Below are 22,240 nucleotides of genomic sequence, written 5' to 3'. Positions count from 1 at the left end.
CCTTCCTTGGGGTCCTTCCCCTGCGCAGAAGCCGCCCGCCGAGCGGGCACGCGGGAGCCGAGCGGAGCCCCGGCGGGGCGACTGGGCATGCTCAGAAAGCGAGCGGCTCTCCGGGCACCGGGCGGCGGGTGCGCGCCGGTTGCGCTCGCAGCCCCGCGCGGAGGCGGGGGCGGAGCCGGGCCCGAGGGGCGGGGGAGCGGCCGGCGGCAGCCGCGACCGCCGCCACCAGGCAGAGGCACAGTCCGCCGGGAGGGAGCGACCCTCCTCCGGGTCGGAGCGCTTGTCTGCCCTGGGCAAAAAAAAAAGAAAAAAAAGAAAAGGCTAAAAAGACTGAGACGGGGAGAAAATAGCCGGGGAAGGACGGACAGAAAGAGACAGAGAGAAAGAGAGAGAAAGAGAGAGCGGGAGCGAGAGAAAGTGACGGCCGAGGAGGAACGGGACGAGAGGCGACAGCCGCGGGGCGCGGGAGCGCCGGGGCAGGTGCCGCTGCCCGGAGGCGGCATGTGACGCGCCGCCGCAGCTGCCCGCGGGCGGAGCGCTCTCGAACCCGGGCGCGCACAGCCCGGGGCAAGTGGGAGCTGCCCCCCCACCCCACCCCCCATCTCTCCCCTCCCCGGATCAACGCCTCCAAGACAGAAGATGCTGCTGGCAGGGTGGCTCCGGGCTCGGGCGCGCGGTCCTGGGACTCCGTCTCCCGCCAGCGCCGAGTAGGAGGCGGACCCCGCGCCCCCGGGGAGCCGCGCGGGGCGGCGTGGGACGGCCACCTGGAGCGCAGCTGGCAGGTGAGGAAGGCGCCCGCCTCTGCGCGCTGCCGGGGCCACGGCCCCGAGCCGCTGACCTCGATTCGTGCATGTTCGCTCTTGGAGAGGGGGGAGAAAAAAAGTTTGCAACTGGTAGGCAATGCATTTTTGCTCGGGGGGAGTTTAAAGAGGGCTCCCGGGAGGGAGAGAAATCGCTCGACGGCTTGGAGGGTGGAGTCGGAGCTGCGGGACCCAAGTGCATTAGGCTGGGGTGGCACCTGGCCCTGGGAAAGGCCGGGGGGCCGCTGGGAGTGGTGTCCTGAAGGAGGTTGGGGCGCTGCTCGCTCTCCTTGGTTTGGGTTCCCTTTTCCCGAATGCCTCAAACTGGATTAACAGTCTGGCATGAACAGTCCAGACAAGGGGAGCCTCTAGGCTTGGCGGGTGCGGGTGCGGGTGCGGGTGCGTGTGTGTGTGCGTGTGTGTGTGTGTGTGTGTGTGTTGTGTGCGCGCGTGCGCGTGTCTCTCTGTGTGTGGTGTGTGCATGTGCGTGTGCGGGATCGATCACCCATTCGATTTTTCTAAGGGTTCTAAGGAGGTTAGAGCTGACATTCCCAGACCTTCAGACGCGGTCGCTGGTTCCAATCGCGTCTTCCCGAAGCGAAGAGATCCGTTTGGCACTTGGAGTAGTAACACCTAGGCAAAGGTAGTCCTGACCCCGGGAGAGTGTCCACTTGGCGGAACTGCCAGCCCTCACTGGCCGGGTTTCCTCTCCCGAGCCCTCCCCCGCCCCAGCACCGACTCCTTAGAGCTGTGAGCGTTTCTGTTTTTCACTGGTGGGGGCCGGGGATGGTGGGGGGAGGGGGGGAGTTGACTCGCACAGCAGAATTCGCTCGTCTACTTTGCGCGGTGCGTGTTGGAATTGTGAGCCTGCTCTGCGTGCGGGCTGCGTGTGTGCGACTCTCCCAGCACGCAGGTTGGAAGTGGTGGAGGAAGCAAGGGTTTGGGAACTGCATCCATATGGACAGATTTCAAGAACGCAAACAGTCATTTGTCTGCAAGTGTCATTTGAACCTGTCCGATGACTGTAAGGATATGTTTTCCTTCCGCTGTTCGTGTTTGCAGTGTGAGTAGATGGCCCTTCTTAGGAGGTAAATGCATTTATTGAAGCGGTTATGTTGTTAAGGACACTGGTGTTTTCACTGCATGCTTTCCTCAGACCTTGCTTTTCTCTCTTGGCCTCTGAGTTCCAAGAGGACAGTCAGCCTAATCCCCATTTTGGATTGGGGAGCGAGGGGGGGTGCTGCTATTTAAAAAGGAAACTGGTTCTCAAAGTATTCTGTTGATTGTGTACTTCCAAATAATATTAAATTGTGAGATCATTATATTGCATGTGCCATTCATCACTATTTCCTGTGTTTGAAACAATGTCCCTTGTTTACTTAAAAGAGAGACCCTGTCAGAGATTTTAGAAAAAGGAGAACTTAACCTAGGATTAAAAACAAACCATATAGAGACCGAATTGTGGTAGTAGCATGTAAAAAACCCAAACAGAGGAATAGAAAAACCCTGAGGTCTTTCTCTAACAAATGTGGTGGGATGGATATGGCGTTGGGTGCTCCCTCTTGTTATAAAAACTGGTATTGCGAAGTATGCATGGAACATGCCTGTCTCCCCAGAGTGCATTCAGCATGCATTCAACATGCCATAGAAGTGTGTTTTAGATCATACACTCTTACCACGGAGTGACCTATCTTTAGATTTTGTTTGCGTGGTTTGTCTCAATTAGCTTAATATGTAATTAGCTATTGTTTAGCTAGAAAGCACGTAATTTTTGAAATGGGTTTCCATATGGAAATATAAGTCTAGTTTAAATTACTAATTTAAGATTAATTACATGGCAGATCTGATTTCTCCTATTTCTGTCGGGGTGCATGCAATAGAGTAGAATTTAACATGAAAATAGCAGTGTTAAAATACTGCTTATAAAATAATGACTTTTAGAATGGATAATATTTGAAAAGAAGATAGGATTAAACGTAGATGTTTGAAAAGATCTTTGAAATTGTATGTCTTTTACTATACAATTATTTTGAGAACAGTGTAATTTGGGAAAAGGGAATGCTTTTATGCAGAATTCCTCAAGATTTACAGAAAGAGTGACTGTTACAGTAAGATTAGTTTTGCATTGTCTACATTAAAAATCATTTAGAAAACTTTCTTTTAAGGTTTAGAGAAATGTAGGAATGTGCATTACCTTAGTTTTCTTCATAGGGGAAAAAAGTAAAGTGTCACTGCAAAAGTATTATTTATTTCTGAGGCTTTTTAAGTGTACTTAAAAGTGTTTTTAGAGTGCATTCTTACTTTATAAAGACAAATAACTTCTTATCTTGACAAATAAAATTTGTTGCTTTAAGCTACAGTGGGTAAAGATATGAACCTAAAAGTTAAAATCTGAGATTTTGGCTTTTAATTGCAGTCAACCTGTTGAAAATGAGCCTGGGGAGAAATGTGAAATTGGCAGAGCTAGAATTTCTCGGATTCATTGCTGTAAATGGAATAGACAGGAAAATTGACAATAGAATTAAAATCAAAGTTACCTTGTATATCTGAAGATCATAAAAGGTTTTTATTTTTTTTTTAGATTTTAACCTAAAATATCCTGTCCTTTCTGGAGACAACATATTGTTCTTGCCTAATAACGTTGTTAACATTGGCAGAATTAGTTGCTTACTCTTAAATGGCCTGGACGTTGTCAGTGCAACTATTAAGAAACTAGGTCTTGTTTGCAGTGCAGGGAAGTTTATCCTGAGAACAGCTGTGGTGTAGTGGCACTTCAGATAGCAGATGAATGAACTGTGAATCATATAAAGATGGAGTCTCGAATGGGATGCAGAGGGATGCATCCGCCCTTCACTTATGGAACCTAATTTTGTGTCATAATAGATTATGATTAATAGCATTGTCCTCACATTGTGGTTTTGAAGAGTGACTTGGAAATGCCTGCCTTTATATGTTTGTGTTTTAAAATGGTTCTCTTACAGATAATTATAGAAAGGGTATATATTAATTCCAAAAATAAAACAAAACACCCCTACAGATTTCTTTGTCTAATTTTTTTATAGTCCGCATAATAAGATTTGCCTTATGTAAAACTTATCTGTAAACACAGTGACTTTTCTACATGGGATGGCAGTGAAGCGTTCACAGGATTTTCATCTGAAAATCTCATTGAGTCAGGGGGAATCTCTATTGTGATTATTCTGTGATTATTCGTACTAATGGGCATTGGGTTAGAACTCAAATGTCAATAAAAAGAATTTCAGCCTCAAAATAAAATTTGACTTTAGGAGACAAGTGTGAAGAGATCATCTCTTGAATTTTACAGGAGGCAAAGCCCCGAAATTTGGAAGCTACTTTTCCATAGGTGTCTTCTTCACTAAGCATTCAGGAAGTGGGCCTTGAACAGATCAAAGGCAGAATCCCGAACCTGCAGTCTGCACATTTCTTTTCAACCAGTAGTTCCTCGGAAAGGCTATGCAGGTACAAGAGCCTTTAGTTTGCAAACCCTGCATCTGGAGGGCTCTGCCAGATTTCTTCCTAAGATCTCCATGTACTGGGCAGTATGATTGATGTTTGTGTTCAGAGAAATAGCGAGTTTTAAAGATTTCACTAAAAATGGAATTGCCAATCGAAAAAATAGCAAATTGCAGTAGGTTTTGTATGGGATTTGTGATCCCTCTTAGAAAGTTTCTTTTCCAGTGTACAAATGGAGAGAATCACATTGCAGAGTGGTTTTGAGGGTCAAAAGAGCATCATGCAATTGCAAGATGGAACTTTTTGGAACACTCTCCAAAAACAGGGTTAAATGCTGTGCAGAATGACCTTCTTTCACATCAGAATTCCTTGATCTGGAACAGTAAGAGCAGTGTGGAGGTGTCTCTCTGGCTTGGTAGTTGAGCGGTAGGTGTTCTTTCTGCCTAGAAGTTATAGCTACTCGCAGATTTCCCAGTTTCTGGCAGACTGTCCCCTTGGAAATATTACTCTCCCACCTGTTGAAACTTCCTGCTCATACACATCTGAGGGCCAAGTATTCCAGCTGGCACACACCTTCTTAGACTTCCTTTGCTGAAGCTGAAACTGCAGCTTGTCACATTGACACAGACCCGAGATCCACCGCGATGACAGCAAGCCAACAGAAGGAATGCTTGAATCCCTGCCATCTCCTTCTCACCAATTATGCCAGCTCATCTCAAAAGCCAGCTAGAGTGAACACTCTGAGGATAAACAAGGGTGGAAAAAGAGACTGAATATTATTTGACCATAGTAGCTGCCAGATGATGCCTTATGGCCTTGAGCTCTTGTCTTCCTCAGAGTTGGTCCGCTAGAAACTTGCACAGGAAAATGGATTGAGCTTTCTAAACCCTCAACCCTTGAAGACCACAGAAGGAACCCTGATATCAGTTTACTATGCCCTGACCCAAGTAAGATCTAGTCATTCCCATGCCCATTTTTCTAACTCCTTTCATCGTTTCATAAGACTAGGCTCTGTAGCACTTTCAGATAAACTTTTCATTATTCTACAGAAGTCATGTCTGGAAAGACTTCAGCCATGACCTTGACAGTTAGGCAGACTCTTGCTTGCCCAGGATTTCTCTTGGACACAATCTTGGATGCAACCCCGAAGTAAACAATTCCCTGAACTTAAGGGACAGCCACCCTCCTGGTGGCGTATTATCCTCGCCTTTGGTTTTGTCTTGCTGAGTTCCACTTGACAAAATCTCATTGTCTATAATTGTTGGCAGGATCAAATCTCAGTTCTTCACGCTCCTCCTGGCCATTGTAACTTGAGTTGCTGACTATCCACTGCAGAATAAATCCTTTATTAGGTCATTTGTTCTAGCCTAGCCCTAGCCTATTTCCTGTCCCCAGTGTTCCCTTGAAATCTGGTATACCAGCTGAGCCATGGTTTATTCTACCTTCAATCACCTCTACTGCAGGAAGTGCTGCTGGTATAGATATCCTGGGTCAGGCAGGATATCCTCCAACTGTTTGAAAAAAAAAAAAACACGTTCAGGTGAGTCGAAGCCAAATGATTGTATTTCCAGCCAGTTTTAAGGAGGATGGGAGACTAACCGATGTCTGCTACAAGGGTCCAGACATTTATTGTTGTGAGGGGCTCTGATATTCTACTGAAACCTAATTTAGCACAGGTAACTCTGGCCACGGAATTGGATTCATTCAAAACTACCTTGTCAGAAAGCTGTTCGAAAAGGTATCTGCTGAATGTCTTTGCATTTTTTAATGCATAACTTTGGAGTTTAGGGGTTGGAATGATAACACAGCGGGTAGGGCATTTGCCTTGCATGTGGCCGACTCAGGTTTGTTTCCCAGCATCCCACATGGTCCCCCGAGCACAGCCAGGAATAGTTCCTGAGTGAATGAGCCAGGAGTAACCCCTATGCATTGCTGGGTGTGACCCAAAAAGAAAAAAAAAATAACTTTGGAGTTGAAACCTTTCCCTGTAGAATTGCTCAGGAGAGAAACCTGGTGTTAAGCACCACTTCCTGCCCACTGTTACATTTGAAATTTTGTTGAGACTTAAGATTTTATCAAACCAATTCTGGACTCCATTGAATTCCAATCCAGTGGTATTTTTTCATACACTGAAGATTCATAGAAATGGCAAATACTATTGGATTCTAGCTTGGGGTTGGATTTCAAATAGAAAGGTTGATATAGAAAAATCCATCTAATTTCATTTAGAAATGTTACTGGAGGCATAAAATTTTTGTGATAATTTTTGTTGACTTAAAACAGCCTAGGGGCTGGAGCAATAGCACAGCAGGTAGGGCATTTGCCGGGCATCCCTGCCGACCCGGGTTCGAGTCCCAGCATCCCATATGGTCCCCCGAGCACCACCAGGAGTAATTCCTGAGTGCAGAGCCAGGAGTAACCCCTGAGCATCACAGGGTGTGACCCAAAAAGTGAAGAAAAAATTAAAAATAAATAAATAAAACAGCCTAGAAGCACAGCTTCTCTTATGCAGATTCCTCAAAACACTTGTGTTGAAGTTCTTATACAAAAATGAAGGTTCTTTCCTTTCTTTAGATAGGATTTCTCTCATGCCTGATAAGACATGCTACGTGTCTTATCTTATGGGAAGGAAGATGCACAGGGAAACTGCAGTTGTATGATATTCCTTCTTTCCTTCACCATGGGAAATCCTTAGCATCATTGCAGGATCAGCCGGCCTTTTCCAGCTCTTCGAAGTGCTGTTGTCATGCTCCTTTCCCCAGAGATAAAAGGTTGTTAATCTCCTCTGTTTAACTACATGAAACTGAAAACACATCTGATTAAGCAATTACCAGATAACCTGTTCTTTCTCTGACTTCTGGTTCTAGCCATCACTATATTTATCATTACATCTTATAGTCAAGGATAACCCAAGTTGCATTCATTTAATTCTCCCCATTTATAAACAGTACATTTTATTAGACACTTGCATGTATAAAATGAATTCTTCCCTTACACTTTTCTCTTATCTGACATGCCAGGGACCCAGGACATTCCTTTTTTGGATACACAATTGTGTGAGTCCAAAGCTCCACCTTCCAGGTCTACTGATTAATGTGAAGTGTGACCAACTCAAGTAATATGATAGGGGGAAGTGCCATTCGATACTGTACTCATTTCTTAGGGCTTTCAACCCTAGGAACATATTGTCTCAAATTCTGGAGATCAGACATCTGCAATATAGGTGTCATAAATCCCTCAAATCCCAAAAATTTTCTCCAAAAACTCAAAGGAGAAGGCTTGCTTTCCTTCTGCTGCTTCTGATGCCTGTCTGCATTCTTTGACTTTAACTGTCTTCAATCTCTGCTTCTGTGGTATATGACCTCCTTCTTTTCTTCTGTGTCTCCTTTATTGCGTTTGTGCTTGTGTACTCTGTGGTGCTGTACTTGAGAAAATCCTTGGGCCAGACCCAGCAACATGAACCTGATAATTTGGTACGTGGGTTCAATAATACTGTGATATTTGGACCCAGAAATGCTGGGGTACCACCACAACACTGCCGAGTAGTGCTTGTGGGGCATTCTCTGAAGTTGAATTCCTAGCCCTCACACAGGCTAGACATGTGTTTTACCATGAGAGCTCTCTCCCCAGCTCTGTGTATCCTTTGAAGAAAAAGAATGAATATAGATGTATTTAGGGTCTACCCAGGAAATCCAGGATAAGCCTTTCTTTTAATCACATCTTTTTTGCCATATAAGGTAATGCACATGAACTAAGACCTGGCTCTCTCTTTGGCAAGGCTGGGGTTTCCGTTCAGCCATCCCAGATGTCATCAGTGGACAGAATCCTCCTCTTTGACTCCCGATTGCTGCTCTCAAACTCCACGGGCTGTGTGCCTTGAGAAACTGATGCTCACAAGCTGACTCATTCCATTTTCAGAAAAACGCAGATCCTTCCCTGTCCTCGGCCAAAAATCAAATTCTTGCTCCCTGTGCTTATTTGTCTTCCCAGCAATTCTGAGCATTACGATGAGGACACTCCTGATCATTCTCCCAGAGGAAAATCGTTCAAGTGCAGGAGTTTCAAGTTAATTCAGTGTGGTCTTTTATACCCCTCCAATATGGACACATCCCTCAGCCCTTTTATTTTTCCTTTGTGAAGAGCATCCAAAGTCCCCTCATTTCATGGTTTCTGACAGGGACCCGTTACCCTCAGGCTTCCATCCATGCTGGCTTTAAGAAACCACCTTGCCAAAGTCTCCTTTTGTCCCCTCTTAGTCACAATACAGGGGTCTCTTTGTCAAGTGTCCCCGTTAATCTTGTAGCAACAACTTGACTCTCCCTTTGTTGTCAAAGTGCCAGGGTTCCCCAAAGCTTCCTCTCTTCAGATTTCCCATTCTTCTCCAGCGCTCCCACCCTAGCTCCTGAAGTGTATGAGGCTAAGAATTTGTTTTTTACTTTTTGTGTGTATGTGTGAATTTTCGGGGCCAGAGCGGGGAGCTGGAAAGATATGTTGGACCGACCTGGCTTTTGTTCAAGAATCACTCTTGGCTCTGAGCTCAGGCATCATTCCTAGTGGGACTCAGTAGATCATATAGGTCAGTTGCATGCAAGGACCTATATGATCTATTTTACCTGCTGTACCATTTCTCTGCCCCTGTCTAAGAATTTTATTTTTTTCTGACTTGAGTTCCTAGCCTTGTTTACCCCTTTCTCCTTTTGAAACCTCATTTGTTTTCATGGGTTTAAGTACCCTCTGACCACACCCAGTTCATCTCCTCCGAGTCCAGCTCAAGTTCTGGAAGGACCATTTTCAGAAACTAGCTGATCAGCACAGCCTTCACCTGCCTCCTCCTTATTGTGCTCTTCTGGGGTTTTCCACTTTTATAAATAGGGTGACCAACCTACAATGCATTAATTTTGGGTAACCTTGATTCATTCTCTTTCATTTCTTTTTTTTCCATTTCTTTTTGGGTTACACCCAGCAATGTACAGGTGTTACTCCTGGCTCTGCACTCAGGAATTACTCCTGGTGGTGCTCAGGGGACTATATGGGATGCTGGGAATCGAACTCGGGTTGGCCACAAGCAAAGCAAATGCCCTACCTGCTGTGCTATGGCTCCAGCCCCCTCTCTTCCATTTCTTTCATTGCTTCCATATCCCATTATGCACTAAACTGAAATATGTGAATGATTCAAGTCTCTTGGCTTCTTTTCTTTTCTCTACCGGTAACTGAAGCCATTGTTTCTCCAACTTTAATGTGCATCCTGTTCAGCTGGGGATCTTGATCAATGGCAGACTTGGATTTTGGAGGTCTGGCATAGGGCGTGAGACTCTGTATTTCCAAGTCCAGGAAATACAGGTGTGGAAGCAAGTCGTTCCTTCACACTTTCCTCTTTGAAGCAACAAGTTTCCTAGATGACCTTATTCTAAACTTTCTTTCTGTGGCACTGTAGCACTTTGTGCTGTTGTTCACTGATTTGCGTGAGTAGGCACCAGTAATGTCACCATTGTGAGACTTGTTACTGTTTTTGGCATATTGGATATGCCACAGGTAGCTTATCAGGCTCTGATGTGCAGGCGGGATACTCTTGTTAGCGTGCCAGGCTGTCTGAGAGGGACAAAGGAATCGAACCCGGGTCAGCCGCATGCAAGGTAAACGCCCTACCCACTGTGCTATCACTCCAGCCCGGGAAACTTTCTTTCTAAACCAGTTTATTTAGATTCCTTGTATTGAACACCAAATGATTTTTCCCCTCATATCCTCAAAAAACTTTACCATCGCAATCTATTACTGATTGCATAGCAACTGAATATCTCACATCAGCATTCAGGTGACATTCAATGAATCCATGGTTTTGATTTACATTTTTAATTTAGTCTCAAGGTCGTCTTTCATTTTACCCTGTGTACTTGCTGTTCTGTATACCTCTGCCATTTTCATTACTTTCCTGTATCTCGTAATGAGAATGCCCTTCCTTTCAAATTCACTTGGGTTCAAATTTTGAATTTATCATGAAATTTTTCAAATGACATGTCTATGATGAATTGATCTTTTGGTACTCCATATGATTATCACTTTATCTGATTATCAGAACGTTTTGACCAATTACGTTTAGTTTCATTTGCATGTATATATGTGTATAAATTATTTTAAAGAACAGAGTCTCCAATATTTAGGAATATAATGCTAACAAATTTCACATTATCTTTTTCCTGGAGGGAGTAGTACATCTCCAACATGCATGCTGAGATACTAGACATATGAAGTAGTATTTTTGCTCTTTTTCTTAAGATCAAAGTAATGTAGATTATATAAAAATTCAATGCTAGAGAAAATATTAGGTAAAATAAAATAATTTTATGCCTTCTAAGATAATAATGGTTGAAAATTTGTTGCATAATCCCTGATAATTTTTATATACATTTTAATGTTTGGTGTATACAAAAACTGAGATAGTAATAGGCATTTGTGACCTGACATTAAATGTAAATCTACTTTCCTATTTTTTAAATGTGCATTATGTTCCAAAAGATTGACTGATTTCATTGTATGAAAATCAATCCATTTAAGGTAGCTTAGCATGACATAGAGTTATGTCTGCTTTGAATTTCTGATCAGTTAAACATGCCTTTATTCAGCGCGTTTTGTGCCCTTCAGATTAGGCTGTACACCCCAGGTTTATAAGAGTCAAAGACAAATGCTGTTCCAGAGAGTGTATGTTTTGTCATTCTCATGCCTTCAGGCTGATGATGTAGGATGCTGGTCTGATGGAGATTTACAGGTCATTCATTTTTGGTATCAGATCATAATCATAACTTTCGATGACTTATACCTTCAAATGGTTAAATTTTATGTTGAAATTTAAGCATTCATTTTATTTTTTTGAACAAAAATAGTTTAACTTGCATCTTAAGTGATAGAGAGTCCAATAAAAGCAAAGAAATTATGCTCCTGGGTTGGGATGTGGGTGAGTACACAATGGAGTGTGCAAAATTATTTTTTTGGGGGGTGGGGTGGGGTTACATTGTTTCAGGGTCCAAGGCCTCACCCAGTTACTGGGAACCCAAGCAGTGCTGAGGTTGGAATCTTTAGCCTTCCACATGCAAGGGATCGCTTCTTGAGTTACGATCTTGCTTGGTCCTTTTTTTATTTGCTCTAGATGTGCAAAGAACAGATGATGAATTTTGGATTTAAAATGGAGACATATCTAACACACATATTAGCTTTTGTGTCACAAGTGAATGTGTTTGGAATAGAAAGCAGAAAGTATCTAACAGAGATTTAACAAAACCATTTTCCGTGTTTACCAAAAATGCATTCGGAGGGGAAGTGTGGAATAAAGTTATATGAGTTATATCTTAGAATATCAGTTTGTAAAGGCATATAATATAAGGTATTTATTGAAAAGAAAATTCTTAGAGAAGTCAAAATCAGTATTTTGTTAAGAATTTGATAGAGAATCCTTGGTAATGATGAAAATGTGTTATTGATACCATATTTCTCATTTTGAAAAATGCAGTTTGTGGGAGGATTCTGAAGGATCATTTCCCTAGGTAGTGAGAGGGCAGGAACGTTTGGGGAACCCAGAGTTAGCACAAAATTTGTTTATGTGTCACAAAGATAACATTTCAGAGTAGAAAGTCAGACAATTCAGGAATGAAACTTTGAAACTGTATGAAATTTCTACACTCTGAGTTAGTGCAATTATAGTGTAAAATACTTCTATATCTTATAGCTGAGAAAAATTGAGGTTCAGAGATGCCTAATAATTAACCAAGGCCACAAAATTAATAAGTCTGCATCTTTTGAGGCCATGTCTAGGATTCGCTATTATTTTGTGCTACATCTCCTCCCAGGAATCAACATATTTTTTTCTCCCTGTGCACACTCGTAGCCATTTCAGCTTCCCTTAGAATTTCAAATGTAAAAAGAGTTCTCTAGTCTAACATCTTTCATTACAAGTGCATGATATCCATTTCTGGCACCCCACTTGACGTTTCAGTAAAGAATAATGATTGAGCACCTTCAGTGTACCACTTGGGCATGAAACACATCACCTTTATCCAAATATACCAATGTTCCTTATTGAACTGATTGCTTCATTGTAAGATCTCAGACTCGGGCTAGTTAGTATTTGTAATTCCTTTATCTGCTCACTTTTTCACATGCAGTTCAAGGCCCTAATGGATTTTCCTGCACTATTTAATAAGCAGTTACTTCCCCTTCAATTCTCACTTCTCCTTCCTTGAGACTGACCCATCATTCCCACTCTCACTTGACTGAATTCCACTAACTTTTAACTGGCTTGCCCAGTCTCTGTTTCTCTTTGTTTCTAATCTAGCTATCAGTGTCATTGAAGGGTAAGGCTAGTGCCTTGTCATTCTCTGCTGTGGCACTGTCGTCACCTTAGCATGCTTGAGAATCCTTAAGCTGGTCTCCTTCTTGAAGTTTTCTCCTTAGAACTCTACATCTCCTGAAATTTCCTAGTTTACTTTTGGTTGTAGCAGCCCTTGGAATATTAAGGAGAGCTGTCTCATCCGGGAAAATCCTTCTTTTTAATACCTGTATTCCTTTGTTATATTACTCTCATGTTTCTTACAGCATCGTTCATACTCATTTGCACTAGAATGAATTATATCAGTCTTTTATACTCTATTTTGTTGGTGTGTGTGTGTGTGTGTGTGTGTGTGTGTGTTTGGTGGAGAATACTTTGCTATGCTCAGGGGTTATTCTTGGCTCTGTGTTCAGGCATCGTTCCTGGCATTGCTCAGGGAACCATATGGGGTCTGGGAATTGAATTTAGGTTGACATATAAAAGGCAAGCACCCTACCTGTTATATTACTTCTCCTTCCCCTTTTCTTTATTTTTTATTTTTTGGTTTTGGGGTCACAACGGACAATGCCTAGGGTGTACTCCTGTCTCTGTACTCAGGAATTTCTACTGGTCATGCTTGAGGTGAGGGGCGGAGGGGGCATTTGGATTTCTAGAGTTTGAAATAGTGTCAGCCGCATTCTAAGGCAAATGCCCTACCCGCTGTGCTATCTCTCCAGTTCCTTTAAAAAAATCAGGAACTCCCCATTATTTATTTCTCTATGCCCAGGAATTTATATTTTATAAACTGTGAAAAAAGCAGCCCAGTGAAAGGAATGGTGGTTTAGGTGCCCAGTCAGTCAGAGCCTTTTATGTTACGTTTTATTCACTGATATATCCTGAGGGGCTGGAACAGTATGGTGCAAAGTAGACTATCATGATTTATTGCTGTCTCCTCTTACTGTTTTTTTTTTTTTGAGGGGGGGAGGAAGAAACCTAAGGTTTAGAAGTTTTCAGTATCTCTTGTTAATGAAGACATGGTATCTGATTTAGCAAATAGTAATCCGTTCTTGAGTTTCAGACAGAGCATAATAGTTGTACCAGGTGAGAATCAAAGTTTTCCTGGTTTAGAGCATTGTCTGTGTTGATGCAATACTTAGACACTGGGGATATTAACATTTTGAGTAGCATGGTTTTTCCAGATAGCATGTTCCAAATTGTGACTTCTCTCAGCAAGCAGTTCTAATGACTCGTACTGTTTTATTTCTTTGTTTGCTTTGGGGCTACATCCAGCAGTGCTCAAGGTTTATTCCTGGCTCTGTGCTCAGAGACCTCGTCTGTCATTTCTCAGGGATGCGGGCTGAACTGGGTTGGCCCTGTAGCCGCACTCTCTTGGACCCAAATGACCAATACTTTTAAGGCTGTCATTACTTTTTCTGTCCTAAGCAGCCAATTCTCTTGGGGGCTTTTTGGTAACATATTAGCAAGGTTTCCATCACAGGGGTTTTGAGTGATATTTCAAAAACAGTGTCACAGGACCACATGCACCAGAATTATCTGAGATGTTAATAATGTACTCGTGGAGGTTGAAATGAGAGCTACTGCCAAATCAGAATGGAAATAGGGTCTGTATTTTAAATAAATACAGGAATGATACCTTCTTCTTTCTAAATCTTAAGATGTACTAATTGAAGATTGAAACTCACAGAAACTATTTTCTGGAATTTTTTTCTAGTAGATTAATAGCTGGATTGGCAAGTGGTACATTATCTTAAGCTGTTCTCTCTTGTAAAATGAGTCATATTCAATTTGGGTTGTTTCTCAGACTTTGAGGAAGGGTGGAGTCCTCTTTTCCACTGGAATTTTAGCACAATTTGGAAATGACGGAGATCTCAGGTGTAGATGTGGATTTAACGTGGAATTGTTTCCAATATATTTACTTCTCTCTATGTAAATGTATAGTTGCTTTCATTTGAAACGTATGATAACAATATGCACAAGATGTTAGAAACTGAAAGTGTTTCTTGGAAATAGGCAGCCTGAATGTGACACCAGACTGGCGGTGACATTTATCACCTTGAAGATTGCTAGCGTTGATTGTGTTGGTCTGGCTGTCTGGGCCAGCACCCACTCCCTCCTTCACTGTTCCAAGTGCTCCCTGCTAGGATGACGAGTGCTCTGTGGAAAGGGAAGGCTTTCCCTCAGAAGAGACAGGCTGTTCCTTTTGGTTGTGGTTTATTTTTTTGGTTATTTTTAGGTCACACGTGTCGATGCACAGGGGTTACTCCTGAGCTCTGCATTCAAATTACTCCTGGCCATGCTCAGGGGCTATATGGGATGCTGGGAATCGAACCCGGGTCGGCTGAGTGCAAGGCAAATGCCCTATCCACTGTGCTATTGCTCTGGCTCCCAGCCTTTTGGTTATGATTTTTGGTTTGTGTGAGGGCCACACATCCTGATGCTCAGGAGTAAACTCTTGGCTCTGTAGTCAACAATTATTCCTAGCAGTGCTCGGGGACCATATGGGATACTGGAGATCGAACCCTGGTCAGCTGTGGGTAAGGCCAGTGCCTTACCTGCTCTACTATCACTCCACCCCTCAAGACACACTGTTCTTTGATTGAGGATTAATATGAGTAATTGTGCTCCCCTGCTAGAACCTCCAAATACGCTCTTAAATATAGGTGACCTTCCACGTTTTGTTGTTTCTTGAGTTATATCATTGACTTATCATAAGCAGACCATATTTTGCAAGTGCTTAATGCTATATTTAAGGTTACCTTTCTAAGCAAGTGCATCACATATATTATTGATATGAAAAACAAGATGTCAAGAAAGCAAAGACAACATAGTCCAGAACTTCTATGCATGTACATAGTAGTTATTATGAATGTTCTTGAAAATGGAAATAGATTAATTACACTCAATGAGCAAAGGACGTTATGTATACAAATTCTGCAAAGGAGTATTATTTTTAAAAAACACATAAATACGGTGAATACTTTTCCACAAACTTACACAAAATAGTATGTTAACTTTTAAGATAATTAAGCAGAATCTCACTCATTTCCTTAGCATTCTGGAAGTCTTTTGTAAGTGACCTCATAGTACCTGTCATGCCCATCTGTTCCTCTGGTAATTCACCAATTCATTAAATTTAGGAAGTTCTTAATTTTTTGCAGGCATTGTTCTAAGTGCTAGGGATAAGGAACTGAAAAAAAAACAAGGCAAGATACTGCTTTCCTTTATGGTATTTATATCTGTGAAAATTTGTAGGAACTAGTTATATCTCAAGGTGTCATAAATGGGCTGTGCATATTGTAAAGGCTGGATGAGATGGTGTGGCCAAAGGTATGTGTCACTTTCCTTAGACTAGAATTTTCAACCCCCTTGCCTTCCTAAAATTGAGACTTAAATTTAGAATGTCAATACTTATTTTTGCCACTAGATGGCAGACATCTGTATTTTTCTGTCCAATGAGTGAGTCGTTTTGAAAATTAAAATGAAGTTTAGAAAAAGTTGTTTGAGATTTTTAAAAAAGTGTATTTGAGTGAGATGTAGGAGTTTCTGTTATTTTCATCTGTCTTGTTATTTAAATCTCATTTTTCTTTACCCCTTGGCTTCAGAGTTTTCATTTATTTCCAAATACAACTTATGTTTAAAACCCTTCTTGCACTTATTGCTGAAGTAGGATATGTCAAAGAGTCTCCAGTGTAGTTTTACGATCTTATGTTTCTACTAAAATGTTCAAATAGACTTTTCTTATTGAGATACTACCATTATGGACTGAAAGGGGTTCTGATTCTTGGAATGAGGAGCTCAACAATCCTGTCTTTTCAGAAAAGGAAAGAAGTAAATAAGGACCCAAAGCATGAAGTTTGACATGCCCTTTGGAAGATTGAGGGCATCATATTGTGTGCTTTCCAAGTCCAAACTAGTATGATCTAATATAGAACTAGTACCTATTGACTTAAAATTTCTGAAAAACCCACATGAACTACAAATGATGCCATTGGCTTTCCAAGTAACTTGAGCAACATTTTTATCCCTATTGTTTAATTCAATAATCACTTAAGTTTTAGTAATCACTGTAACTACTCATATGAAAGGATCACAGTGATAATCATGGAAAACACAGTTGTGTTCATGGCAAAGTGCTGATTGCTCTGTTACCCCAGAGCACACTCACTCTTTGAGTTAGATTCAATTCTTAGAACTCAGGAAAATGAAAAGTCAGAGAGATCATAGAAATTAAGCATTCCCTGCACATATCACTCCCATAGGCCCTGCCTACCTTGTACCGCTCTTAGCAAGAAGGTACTTGGACAAGATTGAAGACACTTTATGTTCAGAAGGGGTTATAAAAATGAAGGACATGTCTTAAATCTAGATTTTTATATATAATATACAAAAATATCAAGCTGTAAAGCAGAGATTATTTGAGCCAAGTTGTTCTGGCAACCGAGGTACGGAGAAGCCAAATATTTTTGAAAGATACCAGGAGCTCTTAGTTTAAAATAATTACCGTGAGTGATCCTTAAAGGACCAATAAAGTTTCAGTACGTGGAGGAACAGAGTAAATAAACTGTTGGGGCAGAATTTACCTTATACGTAAAAATTCTTTGCTGTCCATGCATTTGCTCCTTCCACTTATTTTTGATCGTTCTTCAAAGGTTCCCCTGTTTGGGCCAGCATTCTGTAAACACCTTAGCTGAAATAACACCTGTTCCCTTTTCATCTATCACTGTCTCCTTAATATGATGCTTTATTTTTTCTTACAGGATCTCTCACCACCTGTTATAATGTATATTTGTTTTTCAGTTATTGTTTGCTAATACTTGCTACATATAAGCTCTCTGAGACCAAAGGACCTGCTCCCTCGATCCTACTTTTTTTTTAAATTGCTCAGATGTTAGTTAGGTCCTAGAATGGCTCAAAGTAAACTCTCAATAAAAGCTAACAATAATTGCCTCAGTATCACTTATTACATATAGCAAAACTGACATACATATCTCATATTGCCCTTTCATGTAGAGCCTTTTCTTTTATACATGCCTATCAAAATCACCACTAATAGTACATTTACAGTGAATTATAGGTCATAGACTTGAAGAACAATAAATAAACTGCCACATTCAATCACTCAGACAAGTTTTGTTTTCAATCATTCTTTTTAACAATATCTTAAAAGTTTTAGAAATAGTGACAGAGAACAAACTTACTACATTCTATACTTAGAAAATTTGTTATTTATATATGCTCACTTAATTATGTGCATTTTTATAAAAGGAAATATATTCATCAGATCATACAGTAGAAGAGAAAATTGGAATAGGATTTATTTGCATTTTAAGTTCCACAGTGTACATTAGGAAATCTACAGTTCATGCCAGTTTTCAGAAAGGAGATCATCAAAATATGTAGGTTCAGATTGTTCTTAATGTGTTAGGAGATACTTAATACAGTGCATTCGTCTGCTAGTATGATTCTAATGGCTCAGTTATTCTGGGGATCTGTAAAATAACAAAACATTGTACCTTATTAAGGTTTCACGAAAAAATCTGGCTCTTTAAATATTGCTAAAGATATTGAAGATAATGGGTTCTATTATTTAATTCATTAAATATTTATTAGGCATAAGCCAGGATGATGCTTCATGCTGGAGAGAAAGTAGAGAAAGGAGACAGGGTCTTGCTCTCTCGGAACTGAAGACGTAAGTGCATCAACTAATCTTGTTTTTTTCTGCTGTTGAGAAGAAGCTTTAAATATATACAATGAACTTTGAAGAAATACTTTGGAAACTCTCCGTTCCATTCTCTCTCTCTCTCTCTCTCTCTCTCTCTCTCTCTCTCTCTCTCTCTCTCTCTCTCTACCTATCTATCTCTCTGTTGAGTCTGGTATTTTCTGATTTTTTTTTCCTTCTCACATCTTAAACCCATTTTTGTATGTGAAAACCTTTGGCTTTCTGGGCTCTGAATCAAAACAAACGAAGATTTGTACAGGTGTGACTTCAAAGCAGGTACTTAGAAAGTTCAGAAGATATGTTATTGGGATCGCATGGAAATTAGTGGATAAAATTTTTTTCAGTCATAGTTCTACTTATTTATTTCTAAAAGATAATGATAAGCATAGGTTGTTAGCACAGAATTTTAGTAGATGATATCTGTTGTTAAAAATCAGTGATTCAGATGCTGGAATTTTTATTTTAGGATATCTGCTCTTCTTACATTGCAAGCAACATTTTGGTGTAGATTAGATGTCTGATATTAACTTTAAAATGGTTTTTCAGTCACAAAGTGTAATCATGCTCTCAGAATTCTAAGATCCTTCTCTATATTTTATCAGTTTACATTCCAAAGTTCTCCAATGATTTAGCCTTCCTCTTATATTTTCTTTTAATCTGGATTTTTACAACTGAATTCTTCCTCTCATTGTTCCTGGAAGGAACCTTTCAGACATTACAAAATTCCTAATCACCAGAGCGGTGGATATCATTTTAACATTGGGCATTTATTTACATATATTTGTTCATAACGTTTCATCTAAGAACCCATGTTTGCCCCCTTGGGCGCCATGTCCTCAAGTGAATGTGTGGAATTACATAGATTCTTAGGACATGATCAAGGTCGAGAGGTTTCAGTCGCCCCTGCCACCTCTTTGCATCTTCATCCTTCCTTTGCCAGCCAGTCAGTACGTTGACTCCATTTCCCGTTTCACACTAGCTGTGTCCCTTCCCCACTCACTCCCTCCCCATCCATGTCGTCATTGAAACCCTCTGTTTTTACAGGACAGATTTCTGAGGCAGTTTACCTACTGTCCCTAAAGAAAAACTTTTCATTACAGTCTTTCCACGGTTGTCTTTCAGATCTTACTTTTGAACAATCCAAAGAATCCATCCTTTTTTTTTTTTCTGAGGCGAAATAAGGAATCCCAAGCAGTTTTATTTATCTTGCAGTTCTTCACCGCTTTTCTCAGTTCTGCTGCTGTGGGCGTCCTTAAAGTTGCTTCATCCTGACGAGTGAATCTGCCTCTTTTCACCGCCAATGTACTGTTGAGAAAAGGACTGCTTAGTATATGGCTTCTATTTTTTGTTTTAAAATATGACTTACACAGTTGACGCAGCATTCCTCTGTCACTTAAGTGTCGAGCTTCAATCTTTTAGAAAGTCATGATGAAAAATAATCCCAGCCTTGGGGCTGCTTTCAGGATGGAAGATGGGCCCATTTTTAACTCCTTAGCTACTTCCCCTGTCCCCACTCTGATTTGTTTTCATATTTCGGAAAAAAAAATGTTTATACTGTTGTATCTTGCCTTTCTGCATTTAGAATTTACTTCTTACTTTGAGGTTTGAGCACAGTTATAGTTTTCTTCATATTCCCAAGAAAAACATTAAAGTTTAGATTGTATCAATCTTCAATATGAACATGTTTTGAAAATATACATTTTATTTAATATGGATCCGTTTAGTAAACTAAGATATTTCTTGTTTTATATCTTTTTTTTTGAGTTAATACCTAAATCATGTTCTTCTCCCCTCCTGTGCCTTTCTTTACAAAAATTATTAAACCACTGTGATATACAAAGTTATCCATAATACAGTTGTTTCAGGCATACAATGTTCAAACACCAGTTCCACTACCAGTCAATGTGACCATCCTTCCACCAGCATTCCCACTTTTCCTCCATCTCCCAGCCTGCCCTCTTAGCAGGCACATACAAATTGACTTCTATTGCTTGCTCCAATAAAACGAAAAGGAATGGCTAAATGGAATTGTCAAAATGCGTATCAAAAAAAGTCAATTTGGGATGATTGATTGCTGTATGATTTTACCCTATGTAAAGAAATTCAAATAATTTAATGCAAGATAATGTTTAGTCTTATTTACATGAATAAGTTTTCAACTCTGGCATCTAAAATTTAATTGCATTAAATTTTCTTTTGTCCTTGACTTTCATTGTGGTAATCACTCTGTCTTTTTATTAATAAACCTTAAAAATATTCCTTGCTAATGGATTTTTGAGTTCACATGGACTAGGGAAATCCCACAAAGTACAGTGAGAAGGAAGATTATGAAACTTGTCTGGTTATCGGGAAAACTAAAAGAATATTTGTGTTAAGTCTGTGGTAAACTTGCACCAAGCAGATGCCCTCAAAAGGTAATATTATACATTAATCATTTGCTGTTACACATAATATCCTTATTGTTGATTACTTAAAAATATTATCTTCTAACCTGCCTCATAGGCAAATTTCTGATGGATATATGGATAGGAGGCTACTTCTGTTTGGTTGGGGGCCACACCTGACAATGCTCAGGGCTTACTTCTGGCTCTGCACTCACAAATTACTCCTGATGGGCTCAGGGACCATGTGGGATGGTGGGGATCAAACCCAGGTTGGCCACGTGCAAGACAAGTCCACTCGCCATTGTACTATCTCTCCTGCCTCGGATGGGAAATTGCTTTAGACTTAAGTCAAGAAATTTACCAAAATATTATGTAATCATTATTGAGACATCCTTATAATGAGAAACCATTATTAATAGTATTATAAGCCAAAAAATTGGAAAAAAAAACTTTTTAAGAGGATGTGTTGGGACTAGGACTCAGGGCTGAGCATGCTTTGCCCCAAAGCATCACCGGATGTGACCCAAAAACAAAACCAAAGAGGAAATAGAAGTTAAAATCCCTTTTGGAGAAAACTTTAAAAATAGAGATACCTGGTACAGAGGGCCCGGCTGTCTTCACTGAGGCCCCTCAGAGAGGGGCAGGTTGAGTTTCCCTCCCCGCCCTGAGCAGAGCCCCGGCAGCCAAAGACCTCCAGAATCCAGCCGCAGCCATGCTCAAAGCCCCTCTCCATACACTCGGAGGAGCCTCACGCATGAAGGAACTGGCAGAGGAACCCAGGTGTGCAGGACCCGGGGCTAAGACCTCCAAGCCTGCTTGGGTCGGCACTGGGCCTCCTCCACCTAGATCCCCATTTTCCAGTAGCTTGGCAGCCACACCCACAACTGCTCCCCACCCCCACACCATCTAATCTCATTTACAGCCAAGATCCAGAGACTATGAAACAACACTCCCCGAAGCACTGCATATTTGCAGCTGCAAAACCTTTTATAGGGGCCGGAGCGATAGCACAGCGGGTAGGGCGTTTGCCTTGCACGCGGCCGACCCGGGTTCGATCCCCGGCATCCCATATGGTCCCCCAAGCACCGCCAGGAGGAATTCCTGAGTGCAAAGCCAGGAGTAACCCCTGAGCATTGCTGGGTGTGACCCAAAAAAGAAAAAAAAAAACAAAAAACCTCTTATAGCCTAGTTCTCCCTCTCAGAGAACCTGGCAAGGTACGGAGAACATCCTGCCCACATGGCAGAGCCTGGCAAGCCCTTCCTGGTGTATTCGATATGCCAAACACAGTAACAATGATGGGTCTCATTCCCCTGACCCTGAAAGAGCCTCCAATGCGGCACCACTGGGAAGAATGAATAAAGAGAGGCTGCTAAAATCTCAGGGCTAGGACAAATGGAGACGTTACTGGCACCCGCTCGAGCAAATCAATGATCACGGAATGACAGTGATACGGTGATTATGTAGTCATCATTATTGGAATTGTGATGAAGTCTCTATACTGCAAATTTCTTTCAGGAGTAGGTATAACCTAAAGGAAAAAAGAAT

The 22,240-nt window shown here is 41.2% G+C and overlaps 1 protein-coding gene across 4 annotated transcripts in view; it reads left to right on the top strand.

The window, feature by feature from the left end:
- The first annotated feature begins 642 nt into the window (after nt 1-642).
- The window catches only part of CHRM3 (cholinergic receptor muscarinic 3), a 523,603-nt gene continuing 502,005 nt past the window's right edge, over nt 643-22,240 (top strand). The window contains exon 1 of one of the 4 annotated variants that reach the window (XM_055146875.1): nt 643-782. The gene's annotated coding sequence lies outside the window, so the exon portion shown is untranslated. Of the gene's footprint in view, nt 894-1,662; nt 1,889-22,240 lie in introns of those variants that run through there. The other 3 variants (XM_055146878.1, XM_055146876.1, XM_055146877.1) reach the window with 3 other exon arrangements.

The sequence above is a fragment of the Sorex araneus genome, chromosome 9 (assembly GCF_027595985.1).
Source record: "Sorex araneus isolate mSorAra2 chromosome 9, mSorAra2.pri, whole genome shotgun sequence".
Taxonomy (NCBI): domain Eukaryota; kingdom Metazoa; phylum Chordata; class Mammalia; order Eulipotyphla; family Soricidae; genus Sorex; species Sorex araneus.
This window is presented reverse-complemented; position numbering and strand designations above follow the sequence as displayed.